The sequence below is a fragment of the Mauremys reevesii genome, linkage group 3 (genome assembly GCF_016161935.1).
Source record: "Mauremys reevesii isolate NIE-2019 linkage group 3, ASM1616193v1, whole genome shotgun sequence".
Classification (NCBI taxonomy): Eukaryota; Metazoa; Chordata; order Testudines; family Geoemydidae; genus Mauremys; species Mauremys reevesii.
This window is the reverse complement of record NC_052625.1, coordinates 19614965-19637369: the sequence shown is the minus strand read 5'-3', so window position 1 is coordinate 19637369 and position 22405 is coordinate 19614965. Positions and strand designations below refer to the sequence as shown.

At 45.7% G+C, this 22405-nt stretch overlaps 1 protein-coding gene across 1 annotated transcript in view; it reads left to right on the top strand.

The window, feature by feature from the left end:
• Window positions 1-6313: 6313 nt before the first annotated feature.
• The window catches only part of PCSK2 (proprotein convertase subtilisin/kexin type 2), a 371376-nt gene continuing 355284 nt past the window's right edge, over window positions 6314-22405 (top strand). The window contains exon 1 of the mRNA XM_039531409.1: window positions 6314-6354. The gene's annotated coding sequence lies outside the window, so the exon portion shown is untranslated. The remainder of the gene's footprint in view (window positions 6355-22405) is intronic.

The following is a 22405-nucleotide window of genomic DNA, read 5'->3' as shown; positions in this document are numbered from 1 at the left end:
GCCTAGAGAGAGAATGAATTTGAAGATGCCACCACTGCTGCCAAAGAAATGGTGAAAGTCTGAGGAGTTGAGCTTGTATTCAAGGAAACTCGTATTCATTGGAAGAGACAGCTGGGCTCTCACTTCATTCTTATATCTTACTGACTGATTGGCAATGCCTCGCTCCTTATATACCCACAAGGGCATGACTGACAACAGTCTAGGAGGTTCAAGGAAATTGCAATTCTCAGAAAGTCTGGAAGGTTCCATGAGATTCTACAAAGGTCCAGAACATTCTAGGAGGTTAGTAAAAAATTCCACATTTGGAATATTTGAAACTTTTTACTTCAAACATTCTATTTCCCCTTTTGTCGCTAACAACAAAGACCTCTCCCCAAGCCCAGCATTCCCCAAGCTTGGCACCCCAGGCAGTCACCTGGGTCGTCTGCCCCTGAATCTGCCCCTGTGTAACGTTGTTCTGAAGACCGAAGCTGTAGTCAAGCCTCTGGGTATACATCTGATGTTCCCATAAAGAAGAGGCTTATTTATCTGGAGTTCAGATACTGAGAGTTTGACAGGTTGCAGGTGCATCTCTGATACTGTTTTTTGTTTGTTTTTTGCTCTCCAGGAAAAATATGATTAAAAGGAGCTAGAAAGTGAAAGTGACAATGCTTAAAAACAACAACAACAACAACCTCACAACCACCTCAAACTCACCTTGGGCTCTACTAATTCCCTAGGATTATGGGACTTTTATTTCTAGCGTATTCCTTCAGCCATTCTGTTGCTATCACCACAGAGATTATGGTTAGATTTGAGTTAATAATAGAGGTTACAGTTCAGTGGAAATTAAAAAAAATCATTTTGGGGCAAACTGAAAATGACATTTTTTTCAAAAATTTTCAGTGAATTGAAAAGTTTTAAAAAAATCAAGTCAAAATTTTAAATAACAGTTTAGACATTACCGAAATAAAACATTCTGACTCCAAAGATTTTGATATTATGGAGACATTATGTTTCATTTCAACCCCAACAATTTCATTTAGCCTTTCAGGTATTTTTGTCAAATGCAAGCAAAGGATTCACAAAAAGGCTGGAGGTGGGGGAGGAGGATGAGGTGGTGGTTGTGCTGCCTCCTTTATAAGCTCTAGGGGTGCCAACTTTCTAATCACACAAAAGTGAACACCCCTGCCCTGCCCCTTCCCCAAGGCCTTGCGTCCACTCACACCATCCCCCTCCCTCCATCGCTCACTCTCCCCCGCCCTCACTCACTCTCACTGGGCTGGGGCAGGGGGTTAGGGCACAGGAGGCAGGGGTGAGGGTTCTGGCTGAGGGTTCAGGCTCTGGGCTGGGGCTGGGAATGAGGGATTTGGGTTGCAGAAGGGGGCTCTGGGCTGGGGTAGGACATAGGGGTACAGGGGGATGAGGACTTCAGCTGGGGGTGCAGGCTCTGGGGTGGGGCAAGGGATGAGGGGTTTGGGATGCAGGAGGGGGCTTGGGCACAGGGTTGGAGTGTTGGGGGTGTGTGAGCTCTGGGAGGGAGTTTGGGTGCAGGAGGGGACTCCAGGCTGGGGCAGGCGGTTGGGGTGCAGGAGACGGGGGTGAGGGCTCTGGCTGGGGGTGCAGGCTCTGGGCTGGGGCTGGGAATGAGGGATTTGGGGTGCAGGAGGAGGCTCTGGGCTGGGGCAGGCAGTTGGGGTGTATGGGGGTGAGGGCTCCAGCTGGGGGTGTGGGCTCTGGGGTGGGGCCATGGATGAGGGGTTTGGGGTGCAGAAGGGGGCTCAGGGCTGGGGCAGGGGTTAGGCGTGTTGGGGGGATGCAGGCTCTGGGAGTTCGGGTGTGGGAGGGGACTCTGGGCTGGGGCAGGGGATTGGGATGCAGGGTCATGGCAGTGCTTATTGTAGCTCCCGGGAGGTGGCTGCCAGGTCCCTGCAGCCCCTAGACGCATGGGTGGCAAGGGAGGCTTTGCACGCTGCCTTTGTCCCTGCAGGCGCCGCCCCTGCAGCTCCCATTGGTCGTGGTTCCCAGCCAATGGGATGTGAAAATCCAGCCCTCGGGGTGGGGGCACACAGAACCTCCCTGGCTAGGTGTTGCAGGGACCTGGTGGCCACTTCTGGGAGTTGCGTGGAGCTAGGGCAAGCAGGGAGCCTGCCTTAGCCCTGGCCCTTCCTGCGCCGCTGGCTGGACTTTTAATGGCCCAGTCAGTGGTGCTGACCAGAGTTTTTTCGACCGGGCGTTCTGGTTGAAAACTGGACGCCTGGGAACCCTATTTAGCCCAGTGGTTAGGACAGTCACTTGGCCTGTGGGAGACTTGGCTCCAGTTCCCTCCTTTGCCTGATGTGGAGAAGGAGTTTGAACTTGGGCACTTTCTTGCAATGGGGGAGATTCTAACCACTGGCTAAAGCTCATATGGGAGGCATTATTGCCTCCAGCCACTTTGTGTGTCCTTTGCTTATTTTTGACAAAATGGCTGAAAGTCTCAAAGAATTTTTGCATGTCGAAATGAAACATTGGGTTTCAACATCACCGAAACGTTTTGACTTTTTCAGTTTGGTTGAAACTATTCAAAAAATTGGACACAAATTCATTGATAGTTTTGGTCATCGCAAAACTGCATTTTTTGTCAGACAAATGGTTAGGCTGAAAAACTTTGACCAGCTCTAATTGTGGCCTTCCACTGTTGCCAGCTTAGTAAAGAGCCAGCCAGGCCAGGGCTGGAAGTGTGCTTCCTCTTGTCTGCCTGAGAAGGGTCACAGGCAGACATGTTCCTCTCCTCCCCCAACCTTCCTTACCTGTTCACGAGTCTCTGGGACTTCTAGTATGCACCTCTACCTGGCCCAGGAAGCAAAACCAAAGCATAGTAATTTATTCTATGGACTGCTGGTTTCAGGTATGACCGTGAATGAGGAACCAGAGAAGGTGCTCTGGATGAGAGGCTTATGTGGTGCATCACCCAGAGAGCACAGCCCAGGGTAGCTCATATCTTCAAAACCAAAAATGGGGACATTTTTGTGGCAACATTTTTAGGGTACTGGAAAAATCCTACAAAAGAACGCTAATACATAGGAACTGCCATACAGGATCAGACCCAAGGTTCAGCTAGTCCAGTATACTATCTCCAACAGTACCAGATGCTTTGGAGAAGGTGTAAGAACCACACGGTAGGTAGATGTGGGTTAATTTGTACCCCACACTGGGTCTCCTCCTGATTTCTAATAATTGGTGAATGCTTTAATATCCCCTTCAAATGTTTTGTTTTCATTATTATGACAATTCTCTAGATTTGCTTGACATCCATATAAATGTTCAGTCCCTTTTGAATCTTGCTAAATTCTTACATTCAATGGCTTCCTGGGGCAACGAGTTCCACAGTCTAATTACACATTGTGTGACGATTTTTTCCTTTTTTTGGTCTTGCTACTGCCAGCTTTTGACTCAGCAGCAACAGAAATTTATTTCTTGGATTGGTGTTCTGACTGAGTTTACCATGGAGCAAGTGTTGCTAGGATTTTCTTTAAACCATAGAAGAGCTTTGGTTGTGTCTACATTAATTTGATTTTTCTGTTCATTCCAAACACTGTTCATCACACTGAATACTCATTCATTTGGACTGTTTGTTCCTGGGAAATGGAGAGCAAGTTCTACTCCGGGCAGTGATACCGTGTAAATATTTTTGAGCTATAAAACAATCCAAACTCTGATGAAATGAAAAACTGAGTGTCCACAAGGAAGTTCCTGGGACACCATATGAAAAAATAAGGATGCCCTCAATAAAACTGAGACATATGCTCACTTTAGCCTAATAACTAGTGCAGGATAAAAGCAGATATAAGAACATAAGAACGGCCATACTGGGTCAGACCAAAAGTCCATCTAACCCAGTATCCTGTCTTCCAACAGTGGCCAATGCCAGGTGCCCCAGAGGGAGTGAACAGAACAGGTAACCATCAAGTGATCCATCCCCTGTCACCTATTCCCAGCTTCTGGCAAACAGAGGCTAGGGATGCCATCCCTGCCCATCCTGGCTAATAACCATTGATGGACCTACTCTCCATGAATGTATCTAGTTCTTTTTAAAACTTGGTTATAGTCTTGACCTTAACAACATGGAACTTTTATTCCAAATATGGAATAAAGGTGAATTTTGGTTCAAAGTGAGGAATATTATTTGTCATGAGAGGCAGTGAGAGTTATGATGCAAACTGCTGCTTGTGCAGAAATTGTTTTCAATGGCTTAAAATTTTCAAAATTGACTGGAATTTCTGTTCTGTTGAAAATGTTAATACTTTATATTTGTTTTCATTCTGAATTGAAACTAAACCCAATAATTTCTAAATTTCTCCCAAAATGAAAATTTTCCAAAAAATCAGTTCTGAACATTGAAACAAAATGTTTTGATAAAATGTCCTGTTTTTAAACTGTCAAAACATATAATAAACGTTTAAATGTAATATAAGCCAAATTGAATCTAAACTATAAAGTTGGAACAAAACATTTTCATTTTATGAAAAAGAAATGCTAAACTTTACCAAAAAGAAATACTAAACCTAAACAGAGTCAAAATGATTCATTTTGATTTTTCCCCATTGAAAATTTCATTGAAATCAACACACTCCTGCAAAAATATTTCGATTCCGACTGAACTGCCTTTTCTGATGGAAAACTGTTCCATGGGAAAATTTTCAACTAGCTCTAAGCCCAGATCCCCAGATGTATTTAGGCATTTAACTCACTGCCATGGATTTCTAGGGGAGTTATGCACCTAAATATCTTTGAGGATTTGGGCCTTACTGACTAGTGATTTTAGGTGCACCAGTTGCAACAACTTAAAAGGGCCTGATTTTCAGTGTTTGGGTATTCAAGATTTTCTGAAAATTCAGTTCTGGTCACTTCTGAAAAATTAGGACAAAATGCTCCAAATTTCAAGGTACTTGGTCTACAAGCACTCAGTGTAGCTTATCACATGTAAGGAGAACATACAGCCACGACCCTCAAAACCCTGCCAGTTTAACCTAAAATAAACATCCAGGCAGGGCCGCCCAGAGGATTCAGGGGGCCTGGGGCAAAGCAATTTCGGGGGGCCCTTCCATAAAAAAAAGTTGCAATACTATACAATACTATATTCTCGTGGGGGCCCCTGCGGGGCCCGGGGCCTGGGGCAAATTGCCCCACTTGCCCCCCCCCGCCCCCGGGCGGCCCTGCATACAGGGTAATCTCAGTATCTGCAATATTTCTTGAACTCCTCTATGTTTACTACAGAGAATACCCTGAATGCTGCAAATACTTACTTAGTTACCTAAGACAATAATTGGCAAGTTTAAATGCTACCACTTTACAGCCCACACATCCTTGTTAATTTATTACTTATATAAATTAACTATTGACATGATGCTGAGAACATATTAGAGGCCTCGTTAAATAAACTGATCTAACATCTGTAAACCTAGGTCTAACATAGATGTCATGTTGCTCCCTCTTCAAAAGTGTTAATAAATCCTAAATGTATTTTCAAGCGATTTTTATATTGTGATTTAAATGACTTCCAACATTTCAGCAATGTCTGTCTTCCCTAATATTTGGAACAGTGAACACTTTCATTTCCTGAAATGTCTTGTATGCCATTAATGTAGTCATGCCTAGAGCTAGGCAAATAACGCAAAAAGAAGTATTCATGAATATTTATTTCCTATCATTTATATACATGTAACAGCTATATGTACAGAACAATGCCTATTCAGAGCTCTAGGTAGATATGACATATTTAAAAACACAATCTAAAACATTGCAACCAGTAGCCCTATACTCCCAAGCACTAAAAATTGCTATCTGGAAAATAATAACCAGAGCCATACGATAGCCCATTTTACCACCAGACTCCAGCCCTCTTCATTGTTTTTTCCCTCACAGACTGATCTAAAGTCCATTGAAGTCAAGGTGAGTCTTTCCATTGACTTCACTAACTTTGCATCAGGCCCTAAAAGCCCAGAAAGATAAATGGGGTTTGCAGCAAGCCTTAAAGGACATGTGAAGTGTTGAAAAGTGATAGGAAGATTTTTGTTTGTTGTGTAACCCCTTTGGGGTCTAGAGAGCATGGCCCCTTTAAATCTTTTTCCCAAAGGGGGAGGGGGAGAGTAAGAAAAAAGGAGGGAAACTCCAGGGGGCAGGGCTGGAGCTGGAGGGAGAGAGAGGAGAAGCAGCATGGCTGGCCCTGGGGAAGGAAGCAGAGAGAACCTGCTGGAGGCCTGAGGAGGACAAGCCTGATCGGGGACAGCCCAGGACAGGAGCCAGGAGAAGTCCTGTGCCGGGGGGAATCGCCCGAGAAGGACAGGCCAGAGCTGGACCCAGTATCACGGCTGCCCGGAGCTGCCTGGGGCTGTGAGTACTGGGGCTTGTGACTCCGCACTGGGAATAAGGAGGGAGGCTGTTAGATAGTTAAGTGGGGAGGTGGCCGCTCTGTGGGGCTTTGCAGAGAGCGGCAGAAGAGGCACCGCAGGGATTTGCTGGGGAGAGTTCACTGGCGCTGAAGACGACCAGGAGCACCCAAGACTCACCACCGGACTGGAACTTTGCTCAGGCCTCCTGAACACTGTGTACAGACACATTGCTTGGTATCTGCCCTGTCAGACTGTGCTACCACTGGGTCCATGGGGCCTTGGTTTGAATGCAGCCTGTTTTACTGCTCCCCCTATATTTCCCCTTGTTGTTTTTCTCCTCCCAGCCCTCTGTAAATAAATATCTCCCTTTGTTATATCCATTGTACTTTTCCTGTGGGTGTGTGTGTTCACTCTGGGGGGTTTGGAACAGGTGCCCCTGGGGTGGAAGGGATTTCTCCTGCTGCATTCCTGCACGCGCTGTCTCTTGGCCAGAGCTGCCTGCAGAGCAGACTCCATCTTGGCCACGAGGGCGTTAAAGTTACAGTTGGATGACAAAAACTGAGACCTGATGATCAGTAAGTCTTATTGGCAGCATGGCTGAAACATTTTACTTACAACAAACAGCTCTTCTTTTTATCAGGGAAAAACTTATTCCCAAATCCATTGTAGGTAAGGCCCCTGGCAGCTGGTAGCTTGGTTGCCTGCTTGTCAGCCCTGAACATTAATGACCATAATATAGTTACAGCAAAATGTCTGGTTATCAAAAAAATTAATGGGCATAACATAATACTTGACTGCTTATATTGTTCCAGCAGATTTTTCTTGAACAAATAGGTCTTCTCTGGCTTTTCCAAATTACAGTAATTAATAAAGTTTCATTATTACTTTTCCATGATTTTCCATGTCTTGTCTGCAACTCAGCCGCAATTATTTGACAATCATCCCACGATTCAAGTTGGGCTTTGATTATAGGAAATTTTATAAATTACCTGCATGAAAATGACTTGCTCTCAATTAGTTTCAGTATTCTGAGCACATAAATCAGAACAAATGGCCAGATGTTTAGAAGAGCCCAATCTGGTCTGGATACATTGACCAAGGAAAAGTAAGGCAGGTGGTACAATTTTTCCATTCATTAAATATAAAGAGCATAATTCGTTCCAAGAATCTGCTTAATATTTTTTCCGATACATTTTTTCATTCTGCTGAAACCTTATTGTTGAGTTTGACGTCATATAACCTGTCATCACCACAACTTTACCATGGCAACCCATTATCCTACATAGCCTTGTAAAGCACACATGAATATGGTACTGTCCCTATGCATACAAAGTTTTAATTTAGGTTGGTATTCAATTCTGTCAACTGCTGAAGTGCAGACACAAACTGACGCTGACATATGGCGTGGAGGGAGATATGTCCTGTTTATTCTCCCAATGCCAAGGCACTTTGGGCAAGTGAAATAGGTGATGTGCTGGGCCTATATGTTGGAGAACATTGGTTGTACGTTTCAGTTTTAACTCTGAATTACCTTTCACTCTTTAAAGTTACAACAATATTGTAACGCAGTTGTTTGTGTCTTAGCTTGGTAAAAGGACAAAGAAACAAAAATACTTCCTTGCAATACTGTCCACATTTTCAATAGAGCTCAGCTCCCATTTAGGTACCTAAATAAGGGCCAGATTTGGAACTGCTGAATGTCGAGCTTTTCTGAAAGTCTGGCTGTATCATTTAAGTGCCTAAATGAGATCTGAGTAATCTTTATAATCTGTCTTGGTGTTAGCTTTAATCTGTGGACTAAAATGTAGCACAGCAGCATAAAACAAGGGCTAAATCCTGGATATAGAGTAAAGTCCCTATAAAAGGGCTTAGACACCATGAAAAATAGCTGAGGGATGGAATCCACCCCATGGTGCCTGTGCAAATGGCTACAGCTAGTAGTACAGGCCATGGGGAAGAGTGTCAGGCATGGTCTGTTGTATCTGTGCAGGCTTCTGTGCCTTTGTGTTTCTGCACATTGCAGATGCTGTTGTGGAGAGCTGAGATTTCCTGTGGCATACAGAGAGGTTCCTAAATCCCCTTGTACAAGGTCAGAAATTATGTGCCTTCACTTCCGACCTTAGGCTTTGAAACTGATCATGGGGCTCTCGCTAGCCCATATGGATTCCCAGGAACAGCATTTAGCCATGAAGGCCCAGCCTGGTCCCCGCTGAAGTCAAGGAAAAGAGCTCTTTATTCTCACCTCACTTACTGCTAGCTCCTCTTTGCTTTTGCCACCCATGAATGACAATCTACAACTGAGACATTTTTATAGCATGTCGTGTGGGGCCTCAGAAAGGAAAAGGTTGAGAACCCCTGATCTAGTCTAACCCCTTGCCAAGATGCAAGATTTGTGGTGGCTAAACCATACAAGACAGTTGGCTATCCAGCCTCCTTTTGAAAACCTCCAGTGAAGGAACGTCCACAACCTCCCTAGGCTGTCTGTTCCATTGTCCTACTGTTCTTACAGTTAAGAAGTTTTTCCTGAGACTTAATCTAAATCTGCTGTGCTGTAGTTTGAACCCATTGCCTCTTCTCCTGCCCTCTGTGGCAAGAGAGAACAACTTTTCTCCATCTTTTTAATGGCAGCCTTTCAATTATTTGAAGACAGCTATCATGTCCCCCCTTAATCTCCTCTTTTCTAAACTAAACATACTCAGTTCCTTCAGCCTTTCCTAATATGGCTTCCATTCCATCACTTTGATCATCATTGTCGCTCACTTCTGGATCCTTTCCAGTTGCTCTACATCCTTTCTATACATTAGTGACCAAAATTGGACACAGTACTCCAGCTGAGGCCTAACCAATTCCAAGCAGAGTGGTATTATCACCTCCCGTGACTTGCATGCTATGCCTCTGTTAATGCAACCTAAAATTGCATTGACTTTTTTTTGCAACGGCATCATATTGCTGACTCATGTTGAGGTTGTGATCCACCACAAGTCCCAGATCCTTCTCAGCAGTGCTGCCGCCAAGTCAGTTATCTCCGAATATGTATTTGTGCATTTGCTCCTTCCTTAAGCGTAGCACCTTACAGTTGTCTTTCTTGAATTTCATTTTGTTGTTTATATCCTAGTTCTCCAATTTGCCAAGATCCCTCTGAATTTTAGCTCTGTCCTCCAAAGTGTTGGCAACCTCCCCCAGCTTTGTCAGTTGCAGATTTGATCACTATGTTCTCTATTCCTATATCTAGGTCATAATATTGATGTTAAACAACTGATCCCAAACAGATCCCTGTAGAACCCCATTACACTTTGTTTGTGGTTGTTTAACCAATAATGTATCCACTTAACGGTAGTTCTGCCAAGCCCACATTTTTCCTGCTTACTTATCAGAATGTCATATGGGACTGTGTTAAAAGCCTTGCTAAAGTCCAGGTATATTATATCCACCACATTCCCACCTATCCGTCAAACCAGTTACCCTGTCAAAGAAGGAAATCAAGCTGGTTTGGCATGTTTTGTTCTTGGTAAATCCGTGCTGGCTGCTAGTGATTACCCCTTCATCCTCCAGGTATTCACAAATTGGCTTTCCTGATTGACTTATATTGGTTGCTGGGCCAATACTCTGACAAGAATCAGCCGCAACATGTTGTTCTCTGGTCCCGCATAGCAACACTACCTGACATCCCTGCTCCATCTCTGTAAAACATTCCCTATTGCTAGGAAGGAAGGAGTAGGTGATGTAGAGCTGGGTATTCTCATTTTCTGCCATCTGGGGTTCCCCCACACTAAGGTACCCAATGGCATCTTTGAGGGCATCTTTCCAGCTGCTTTGCCCTGCAAATATTACAGGATTAAATTTCCACTGCAAACAGACATGTCTATTGTCAATTCCAAAAGCAAGCTGATTCAATGCTAACACGAAAAGGCCGAAAGGCCAGATTCTGCTCTTTATGATGTGGGTGTAATTGACTGCAGATTGACTGACTGCATTGGTTTACACTAAAAGCAGCAAAGAATCCTGTGGCACCTTATAGATTAACAGACGTTTTGCAGTATGAGCTTTCGTGGGTGAATACCCACTTCGTCGGATGCAAGTAGTGGAAATTTCCAGGGGCAGGTATATATATGCAAGCAAGAAGCAAGCTAGAGATAACGAGGTTAGTTCAATCAGGGAGGATGAGGCCCTGTTCTAGCAGTTGAGGTGTGAAAACCAAGGGAGGAGAAACTGGTTCTGTAGTTGGCAAGCCATTCACAGTCTTTGTTTTGGTTTACACTGGTAGCAGTGAGTAGAATTTGGCCCTAGAAAATTACAAGGTACCATAAGAACAAGAAACACTACTGGTCATCAATAGTGATCAAGAATAGATTTTAAAGGGGCAATAATTACGATTTCCAGCCACCAGTTACATCACTTTTCACTAACATGGCTGCCTGTCATAGGCTCAAGTTATAAGCATTTTTGAAAAAAAAAAAAAGAGAGAAAAAAATACATGTCACAATTTAGGGTGAGAATTGCCTCCTGTCTTGCAAACTCTTATACCGCTGGACTGAGAGAAATGGCTGCTGGTTTCTTTTAACATGTTACATTATGTTCTCATTCACTACAGCTTATTGTGTTTGTATCATTTTCATCCATCAGCAAATATTCTCAGAGCTCTCTTGCATCTCTTCTTCCCATAATTTTTGAAGTTCTTGCAAAATGGATTTTTCTCACCATTACCACATTCTGAATGAGCCATGAATATCACATTAAAAATACATGGCTGACTGCAGTGTGGTCACCTCTTTTCAAAGTCCCCCTGAAGCATTAGGGCTGCAGTGGCATTATTCCTATGATGCATTGTAAAACCACGTGATTTATGTATGTTTCTATAAGCATAGACACATGCTCTAATATTCCCTTAATGGAACAGAATAGGAGTGGGAATGAAAGTGGTGATGTCTGAAAATGGGTAGGCAAAAATAAGATGTAAATTGGTGTTCAGATTCAATTTACAGCATTAGGTAGTAAAGACCATTGTATAGTAGGATTTGCCTTTAAAAAAGATGTTAGTATGTGTGTGTGTGTAGCGGAGTGGTTACCCGCTCCTGGCCTGACAGGGTTAAAAACAGTCCTGAGAGAGGGCTGTGGCAGGGGAAAAGCTGGGCTGATTGAGGGAAGCAGCCTCAGCTGGGGGCCACGCTCCAATCAGGGTCCAGCCGGCCCTATAAAGGCCAGTGAAGCCAGGAGTTGACAGTCTCCTCTAGCTGTGGAGGGAGATGGGCCTGGCTGCTGGGGTACCAGATAAGGTACCTGGAGTGGAGCAGGGCTGGGGGAAGGCCAAGGGAGCCGGGGAGCTCTGGCCTGGAAACTCTCAGGCTGCGGCCTAGTACAAGGCCAAATAGGTACTGGGGTTACAGAGGCAGCCCAAGGCTAGGCCGAGGCAGCAGGTCCAAACCCTCCTTGCCAGTGATGAGTAGCTTATACTGCAGTCTGCCCCAGGGAGCGGGGGCTGGTTGGTGACTGGCAGTAGCCTATGACTGAGGCCAGGTGGGGATAGAGGGGTGGGGGTTCCCTGGGGAGGGGAGACCCAGTGAGACTGTGGGGTACTGCAGGGGGCAGCACCCTGGTCTGAAAGGGGCACTGGGTCCAAGAGGGACACCAGCCTGCAGAGGGCGCTCCTGGGTCAAAGAGCTAATTCCCAGGATGACCAACAGGAGGCGCCGCAGGGGTGAGTCTGTGCCCTGTTACAGTGTGGTTATGTTAATACCTAGCACAGATCCACAGCTGCTGTGCTACGCCACAGCTTTTAAACAGTCCCTTGGATTGGAGATAACTCTTTAGTGTGCCAGACTGCCCCCCGCCCCCGGGGGTCCCAGTTCTCCTTAAAGGTAAGCCAGGTGGTCTCAACACCTCTGAACTCTTGCTTCTCACTGTGAGCTCTGCTCAGTGGGTCCAACTGAGATAGACTCCAGTTCAGAGGCTTTCACCCTCATCAGGGATCAACATACCTCAGCAAGTATTTGTAGTGACACCAGCAAGACTTTTCAAAATAAGGTCATAATTTATTAGTCATCTGGCCTACAGAATCTGAAAGTCCTTGTGTTAATACAGGAACACTGGAACTGGGGGGAGGCCAAGGGGGCCATGTCCCCACCTCTTGTTGGCCCCAAACTGCAAGTTTTGGGCAGGTGAGGAGCAGTGCAAGCAAGGGCTGCACTCCGCAGTGGGGAAGCTGATGATCAGCTCCCCTGCCCTGAAGCATGGCTCCTGCCTGCGGTGCCAGTGCCTTCCCAGTGGGGGGAGATGGGGGAAAGCTGTTGTGGGCCTTAGCCCCCCCATTCCATGAGGCTGCACCCCTGGCTTCTCCTCTTCTCCCTGAGGCCCCACCCCCTAATCAGGCCAGAAGCCGGAGCTGAGCCATGGTAAGAACTCTCCAGGGAGCCCAGGCCACTGTGGGGAGTCCCAGACCCGCCATCTGTCCTGGGCAGTTGGGCCAGGGTGCCTGAGAGCAGCCCCCGGCCAGTGTCCCCACCCCTCAGAGGGGGGTGGGGCCTCAGGAACGAGGAAAAGCAGGGGTGGGGCCTCATGGTTCCCCACTTCACTGAGGTTCCAGTGCTCCTGGATTAGCATAGCTAAGCAAAGGTTAAGACATACTCCATACTGCCTAAAGCCAGGGCTCCATTGCTGCTCTAGGACCCATCTTGGTTTTTTTTCTGTCTGTCTCTCTGTCTCTCAGTCCCAGGTATGAGCTGCTGTCTCCCCACAAAGACCAGTTCTTAACATAGTCACCTTTGTTCTCCAGCTCAGGCCTTGGCTCTGCTTCCCTGCAGGGAGGTGTGTGTGAGAGAATCTCCTTCCTTGGCTGTTGGTTACTAGGTGTGAATGTCCCAGTCAGTGGCATTCCCCATTGTCTTTCCAGATCTTCCATTGATATGGGTTGGTTTCATCCATTCCTTAACAACCCTTTCATACCACTACAAATGTGACGAGTTTGGTCACAGAGATCCCCTTGGGACTGTCACTTGATGTGCTGAAACTACCTCTGAATCTGTTTTCCCTGCCAGCTTGGGACCCCAGAACCCTGTTTTGTTGAGCCATACATGCTGCTCCCCTGCAACACAGACCCAGGGTCTAAACCATGCCCCCAAAGCTGCAGGCTTTAACTGAAAACCACTCAGCAGGTATTCCTGTCTCCAGCACCTAGACACCCAGCTCCCAATGGGATCCAAATCCGTTTTACTCTGTATAAAGCTTATACAGGGTAAACTCATGAATTGTCTACCCTCTATAACAGAGATATGCACAGCTGTTTGCTCCCCCAGGTATTAATCACTTACTAAGTGTTTACTAATAAACAAAAGTGATTTTATTAAGTATAAAAAGTAGGATTTAAGTAGTGTCAAGTAATAACAGACAGAACAAAGTAAGCTACCAAGCAAAATAAAACAAAACATGCAAGTCTAAGCCTAATAAATTTAAGAAACTGAATACAGGTAAATCTCACCCTCAGAGATGTTCCAATAAGCTTCTTTCACGGACTAGACTCCTTGTTAGTCTGGGACCAATCCTTTCCTCTGGTACAATTCTTGTTAGTTCCAGCTCAGGTGGTAACTAGGGAATTTCTCATGACTGCAGCCTCCTTTGTTTTGTTCCACCCTCTTTTTATGACTTTGGCACAAGACAGGAACCTTTTGTCTCTCTGGGTCCTCACCCCTCCTTCTAAATTGAAAAGCACCATGTTTAAGATGGCTTCCAGTACTGGGTCACATGTCTTGTGAGACCCCAAGCCTCCATTCTTTCTGGCCCAACTCACAGGAACACGGGAAGGCTTACAATTAAACAGAGCCATTTACAACCAACTGTCCTGGTCAATGGGAGCCATCAAGATTCTAAACCACAATTAATGGCCCACACTTTGAATAATTACAATAGAACTTCAGAGTAATACTTCATATTTCTAGCTTCAGATATGAGAATGATACATTCATACAAATAGGATGGACACACTCAGTAGATTATAAGCTTTGTAATGATACTTTACAAGAGAGCTTTTGCATGAAGCATATTCCAGTTACATCATATGCACACTCATAAGCATATTTCCATAAAACGTATGGAGTGCAGCGTCACACCAGACTCCTCATGACTCCTGCTTTGCCCCACAAGCATTTTAACCCTTCTGCACCCACCAGGTAGCAATCCCTAGTGAAGTAAATCACCACAGTGCATATCATTCATAAAAATATTACAGAAAATTCCTGGTTTGTCACTCTCTGTCTCTCTCTTCAACACGTAGCCAGATAGTCGGCCGTAGCGATTGTTTGCCATTTGGTCCGTTCCTGCGCAGTCACAAAGGGTTGACAGCCTGAGCGTCCAACATTGGAACAGACTTGATGAACCCATTTAATAGGGGGTCTGCCTCTGGGCCGCCTCTATACCTCGGTTGGTGGAATTTTATCCCGGATGTTACAAGCCACCCAGAGAATGGCGTTTGCTGGACTGTCTTGTGGCATTCTTGCGACATGTCTGAAAAACAAACTCCCATTGATTTCAATGGGGCCAGGATTTCACCCTCAGTGCTCTGTTCCTGAATTAAGGGCAAAGATGGGGTAGGAAAGAGGGGGAAAGCCATCTCTGGACTCTCCACATTCTGGGACTGTTCAGTGGTCTGCCTGTTCCCTGGTATAAGCTGTTGCAGTCCAGTCAACTTTTGCCCTTTCCCCACCCTCTTTCTCTTTTAAGGTACATTCTCTGTTGTGCTTCCTGGAGACCCAGCACAGAGCCAGACCATAGGTGCAATGCTGATGCTAGAGAAGATGGGAAGATGGCTTCTATTAAATCTTCTCAGGGTGAGGCTGACCTAGCACAGAGCTTTATTCACCCTTAAAAAGTCTTGATGTGATGCACCTATTAAAGTTCTCACTTATTTCTAAGCATACCAAAGTTCATTATAAAAAATGAGTCACAGATTCTCAGCTGAGACTGCACTGCAGAGAAGTAGTTTTGACAAGGCTGTCCGTAAAAGGAAATGAAATGTGATTGCTAGCCAGTTTAAATTCCAGCAATGGAGGGAGATCCCAGTTTCCTGTTGCAGGGAGTCCTAGATGTTTTCAGCTCAGAGTGACATGTTGCCTTGGCAGAAAAGTTACTGATGCCCTGTGAGTCAGCAAAATGCTTGGCTTTTGCACTCACACAGTAAGAAACTACCTCACAAGTTCTGTGTTAAAGCTCTAGCGGAGTTTCTATGGACATCTGTCTGTGACATCTGTGTGTCATTCGCTGAGCAGCAGCTGCATCCTCCTGGCTGAATGGGACAATTCTCCTTTCCTCTAAGGCATTAAGAAACCCTTGCACAATTATGCAGAAAATTCACCAGCCCAGGCACAAAACCTATTTGCCTGCTAAGACCACGATGACTGTGGTTTTGAAGAAAATGGATATTTTACTGCCTTAGCTAAAAATACACTAGGTAAGTAGAATTTAACAAGACCGCATTAAAGGAATATTAGACCATCTAGCAAGCTGATGGGTTTTTTCTGCTACAAGGATCCAGCAGAGCAGTTAAGCACATAATAATGCCAACCTCTAGCTGCTCAAAAATCAGGTCTGATCCCCCAAAATTATGAGATTAAAGACTCCCTCAAAACTCCGTATTTCTGTTTTTGTTTTGTTTCTTTCACCAGTGGGGAGAATCTGCCCACTGCCAGTTTGTGCGGGGTCATCCAAATTCAGTCTTAAATATTCATACCCACAAATCCTGGCCACTAACTGCAGGGACACTTCCCCTTTTCTGGACCCCCCCTCTAAATCTCCCCCACCCCTTAACCTCCTGTTCACTACCCACCCCTACATTCACTTAGCCACATTTCTTTCTCTCCTCCTCCTCCTCTCAGTTTACTCTTTATCACATTCTCCTGCTTTGCAACACCTATTCCTTGCACAACCTCAGTCTGCCTCCTGCACCTCTTGTCCCCTAACACCTCATCTTTTCATGTCCTAACATACTATCTGCCTGATGCACCCAAAGTCTCACTTCCAGAACCTCCACATTCTCCTGTCCCATCCTTGTCCCATACATGGTGACTCAGGGGCTATCATCTTCCCTGCGGGCAGTCTGGCTTCAGAAACAATGGGGAGATGGCATAAGTCCTTGCTGGGCACAGCCTTGCTTTCATCTACAACTGTTGAAGAGACATTGCTGAGGGCAGGTTGTGGCTTCAGTTCTATTGATAATCATTGGAAATAGTCACCATTTTGGATAATGGCAAAACTTCACAAGATTGAAGGCAGAAATCAGACTATGTTGAAAACACTTTTTTTAAACCCAAATATTGTGAGATTCATGATCAAATCAGGGTTGTGCCCCTTGTGTGTATTCTTCGTGAATGTTCAAATGTTTGAGTTTCACCATACAAATGCTCATGGAAGATCAGTTTTGCAAACCTGAGTATTCACACACCTCTTGCCAGAAAATATTCTCCTTCCACCAATACCATGTAAGTCCAAGGAACATGCACTGAGGTGGCAACCAGGATGCCAGGAATTTTGGTATCCCTTCCACTGACTGTTGTTCTGCCTGTGCACTTCACATCCTTTATTTCTGAATAAGGCCTCATACCTTATCCTGGAAGTCAGCTCTAGTGTCTGCTTCCCCCTCCTCCCATTTTACAAATAAGTTAATTGAGAGGATGCACATCACGACTGGCAGAGGTGGGAATAGAACCCAGGTCCTTAGCATGGCAGTTATGATGTTGTTAAATATCCATGGAGTTTAAGACCTGGTCTACACTTAAAAGTTAGTCTGACATAGCTATGACATTCAGGGTTTGAAAAATTCGCATCCCAGAGCACCGTAGCTACACCATCCTAACCCCCTGTGTAGACAGGGCTAGCTTGATGGAAGAATTATTCTATCAGACTAGTACCTTCACTCAGAGGTGGATTGCCTACAGTGACGGGAAAAACCCTTCTCCTCATTGTAGGATGTGCCTACACTAATGTGCTATAGTGGCATAGCTGCAATGCTGAAGCTGCGCCACTATAGTGTAGACACACCCTAAGAACAGCAAAATTTATATTCACTTGCAGACTAGGATTTCTCTTTGTTCTGGAAAAGTGAGTGCAATAGTCCACTGCACCACATGTTTGCCCCTTAGTCCTTCCATTTTATCTTGTTTCCATTTGCCATTGTGTTGAGACAGTCAGTGCCAAAGGAGCCTCATGCTCACTGAAACACTTTATTTCATCAAGTTCATCAATAGCTATTGAAAGAAAAAAGGTGCATCGGTTTGTCTTTATAGTCATCTTTTTCTGTGCCACAGTGAACATGCTGAATGGAGGCACATAGCTTTAAAGTGCTAAATGTGCTGTCAAAAACAGAAGTACCTGCACAGATCACTTTCATTGATCAAAACAAATAGATTGCTGAAGACAGCCTTTTACAACTGTAGGCCAATGTTGTTTACTGAGTGCTTAAAGTCATGCATTTAAAAATTGTTGAAGGGTTAACATTTCACTTTTAAAAGGCAGGGTAAATTAAGTGTGCAATGCTTCCTGTTGGTTTGTTATCTAAGTGCTTAGCAGGCAACTGAGACGCTGTCTCTTGTTGTAGAATGAAACACTTTTCATTTGCTTTTAGGCTTTTATGAAAGCTCTTCAAGGTCGAGAACAGAGGATGAAGATTAATGATGCTGGTCACTGGTGCTTTATGAAAACTTCCCAAGAAAAGGGAATGCCTCTTAAGGTTTTTAGATCTACAGACCAGAGCTGCCAGATGATAACCTGCTTGGCATTTTTTTTGATATGCATGGCATTTTTTCCTCACACCCTGGGTATGCTTCTAAAATAGGCTTCTCAGCACTAGGCTGAGGAAATGCTTACAGTGACCTGGCCAAGTATTAATTTAAATCTTCCTTTTATTAACACATAACAAGGGAGAGAAAATCAAATCAGTAAAAGTGACTGTGATGAAAGGCTCCTGGTGAATGATATCCTTTCCATAGCTGAACACACTCTAATCATACAACATACTTAAAAGAGAAAGATAATGACTCAGAAACTAAACTTTTATGAGGTGTGTGTGTTTGTGGGGTTGCTGGTGGAGGTTTGAGAGCTGAGCCCTCCAAATCTACTAATTCTTTTTTACTCTTAACTATTATCATTACCCACCATCATGTCGGTATACATTTAACAGGCAAGTGAGAATGATGAGCTACAGAAAGCAAGGCAGAAGGTTACTCTGCTGCTCTGACAGTCCAGTGCCAGGAGGTGTCAGTGCAGGGAATAATTATTCTAAGGACTCAAGGTCCTAGTCATGAGATTCCTATCTAGATTTGGCCAAGCTGAAAAGCTCCAGAGTAGTTCAGAACAAGTGATCCAGTAATGACCCTTCTCTAGTAATCTTTCATCTGTTTATCCCTTTCTCCCCCTTCCCACGACATTTGTGATGGTTCTACCCCAAGCAGGAGAAATCGAACTTGCATCCCCTAATCATTCCCAAATACATTTGCTGATGATTGAATGGATTATTCTCTGTCTTGACTGATATCTCCCTCTTGTTACAGTATTTAACCCTCTTAAAAGAATTTGCCAGAAGAAAGAATTCTCGCTTGCCATGGATGCATCCTTGAAAAAAGGATGAAGATGATCAATAAGAAATTGGACTAGCATACTGCAAATTAGCATCTCCATCTCCATCTTTCTGCTTACAACAACACAAAATCTTTACAAGGTACTCTTAAATTCCAGCAAAACTCCATTGCTGCTGAGGCCTGATTTCTCCATGGCCAGATACCTTGTATCTTTACTTCAAAGGCTTGCCATTTTGAGCTGGTTTTTTCAGACCTTTGCAGCTCTGCAAACCCAGGGTGGGATCTGAAAATCCAGCAGAGGGAGGAGGGGTCTCTGATGGCCCCAACAAAAGACGAGATTAGTTCCAGCAGATGCAGCAGGATCTGAAAGTGCCTGGAGATTGTTTGATAGATTGTGAATACATTAAATAAAGTTGGTGCCAGCACTGAGCCTTGTGGGAGTCCATTCTTCTGGAATCTCCAGTTGCTGGTTTTGTGGCTCAGAGCCACCTCAAAAGTTTACCTCCGAGCATCAGCCCAGTTGCCATGACAACCTATCTAGGAAAAACTCTTGACATGTTGTACAGCAGACCAGTGTGCCAGAGGTATTATAGGCTGCAATAAGTCTAAAAAAGACAGCTCCAATTTTCTTCTTCTTTTGAAATCCATTCTCAGTATATGTAAGAAGTGCTAACACTTGGTCACACATACTTCGATTTGGTTGGAAACTGACCTGATCGCTGATCAAAAGTTGTTCTGTCATGAGTGTAATTCTCTATAGGATCATTCACTCCAGGAGTTTGTAGCTACAACTCAGGAGTGATATTAGGCAGTAGCTAGCTGCTAAAGAGTGATTTGATCTGGCTTTGGTAAAGCTATGGCAGAAAGCTAAGGAGATATGTTTTGGTAAACTCTGTTTCATCTATTGAAATGTTATGAGGGACACAGACTATATATTGGTCAGTGATCTTAGGCCTTGTCTACACTACAAGACTATTTCGAATCTACTTAAGTCGAATTTGTGGATTCGACCTTATGAAGTCGAATTTGTGTATCCACACTAAGGACACTAATTCGAATTTCTGAATCCACATTAACAGGGCCGGCATCGACTTTGGAAGCGGTGCACTGTGGGAAGCTATCCCACAGTTCCCGCAGTCCCCGCTGCCCATTGGAATGCTGGGTAGAGCTCCCAATGCCTGCTGGGGGAAAAAATGTGTCGAGGGTGGTTTTGGGTAACTGTTGTCATCGAACCGTCAATCATGCCCTCCCTCCCTGAAAGCGCCGGCGGGAAATCTGTTCGCGCACTTTTCTGGTCAGTGACAGCGCGGACGCCACAGCACTGCAAGCATGGAGCCCGCTGCGATCATCGCTGCACTTATGGCCGTTGTCAACTCCTCGCACCTTATCGTCCACCTCTTCCACGGTCAGCTGCTGAGAAATCGGGCGAGGAGGCTCCGGCAGCGTGGTGAGGAGAGTGGCGCAGACATCTCAGAAAGCAGGGTACGCCGGGCAGTGGAGATCATGGTGGCAATGGGTCAAGTTCATGGTGTGGAACGGCGATTCTGGGCCCGGGAAACAAGCACGGACTGGTGGGACCACATAGTGCTGCAGGTCTGGGATGAAACAGAGTGGCTGCGAAACTTCAGGATGCGTAAGGGCACTTTCCTTGAACTCTGTGACTTGCTGGCCCCTGCCCTGAAGCGGCAGGACACCCGGATGCAAGCAGCCCTGAGTGTGCAGAAGCGAGTGGCCATAGCCCTCTGGAAACTTGCCACGCCAGACAGCTACCGGTCAGTAGCGAACCACTTTGGCGTGGGCAAATCTACCGTGGGGGTTGCTGTGATTCAAGTAGCCCACGCAATCGTTGAGCAACTGCTCTCAAAGGTAGTGACTCTCGGAAACGTCCAGGTCGTCATAGATGGCTTCGCCGCGATGGGATTCCCAAACTGCGGTGGGACTATAGATGGGACTCACATCCATATCCTGGCACCAGCCCACCAGGCCAGCCAGTATATTAACCGAAAGGGCTACTTTTCAATGGTGCTGCAAGCACTGGTGGACCATAGGGGACGTTTTACCAACATCTTCGTCGGGTGGGTGGGCAAGGTTCATATCGCGCGTGTGTTCAGGAACTCTGGTCTGTTTAGACGCCTCCAGGCAGGAACTTTCTTCCCAGACCACAAAATAACGGTTGGGGATGTGCAGATGCCTACAGTGATCCTCGGGGACCCAGCCTACCCGCTAATGCCCTGGCTCATGAAGCCCTATACAGGCGCCTTGGACAGTGAGAAGGAGCTCTTCAACTACCGGCTGAGCAAGTGCAGAATGGTGGTGGAGTGTGCTTTTGGACGTCTCAAGGGGACCTTTTTGGCCGGATGGGAGGTTGAGGCAAATCGCCTGGCTGCTGTTTACGCTCAGCCAGACACCCGTGCCAAAAGAATATCCCAGCGGGAAGCGCTGTGTATCCGGGAGGCTTTGAAAGCAAGTTTCCTTGGAGAGCAGGGTAACCTATGACTCTCCACTTGATTTTAAGAGACGCTGATCCTGGGCCTGTGTCTCTATGTGTTGAGTGAGATCTGCAGTTACATACCCCGTTCTCCAAGTTTCCCCCACTTCCCAAACACGTTTTAAAACAAATTAAACGGAACAGTTATTGTTAATAAATCTTTCTTTTACTTTGCATTTCTGTTCTGGGTTTGAAACATGGATGCATACTGTGCTGGGTACGGTGTGCACTGATGTACAGACCGCTTGTACAATACAGGACGGACAGCCTCCTGCTCCTACATAGGTCTCTGGGGTGGGGGACGGTTTCAAGTGGTTGTGCATGTAGGGGTGGGTTTGCTGGAAGGGGCGAGTGGGGCCGTCTTTGGATAGGGATTTGGATGCAGGCTCTGGGCTGTGGGTTTGGGCGTAGGAAGGGGTGATGGGTGTGGGGGAAGGGTGAGTATCTGTCCGTGGATGAGGGCTCTTGTTGGGGCTCAGGGCAGTGGAGAGGATCGCGCCTACGGTGGAAGTGCATGGTAAGGGCAGCATGCCTTAACATTAGGGGGTGGCAGGCACTAGGACCGTGGACAAGCGTACACATCACAGAATGACCTGGGGCAGCATACACCACACAGAGTGACCCTGGTGACTACTGACTGCAGTCTGTGTGTGCCCTGCAGTTGATCCTGCCCCCGATACTCTGTACCCTGCTAATGTAGGCTATCCCGTGCAATTATAAATCCCCTGCCCCCCCCCACATACACACAGTCTTCTGACACGAAAGACGTGACGGAAAGAGTGAACAACAGCAAACAGCTTTTATTAATCTACTACATAGTGGGGTGATGAAACTTGGATTTGGGACTGGGTGATCCTGTAAGGGAAGCGCTTCTACACAGTTATAGCGTCAGAGGTGTGTGGTACATTAGCGCTCAGCTGTGGTGCAGTGACAGTTCTCACGGCCCCTACCACCCCTCCGTCTTGTAATTTTTGGTGAGAGGGGGACAGGACTTCTTGGCGTTGGAG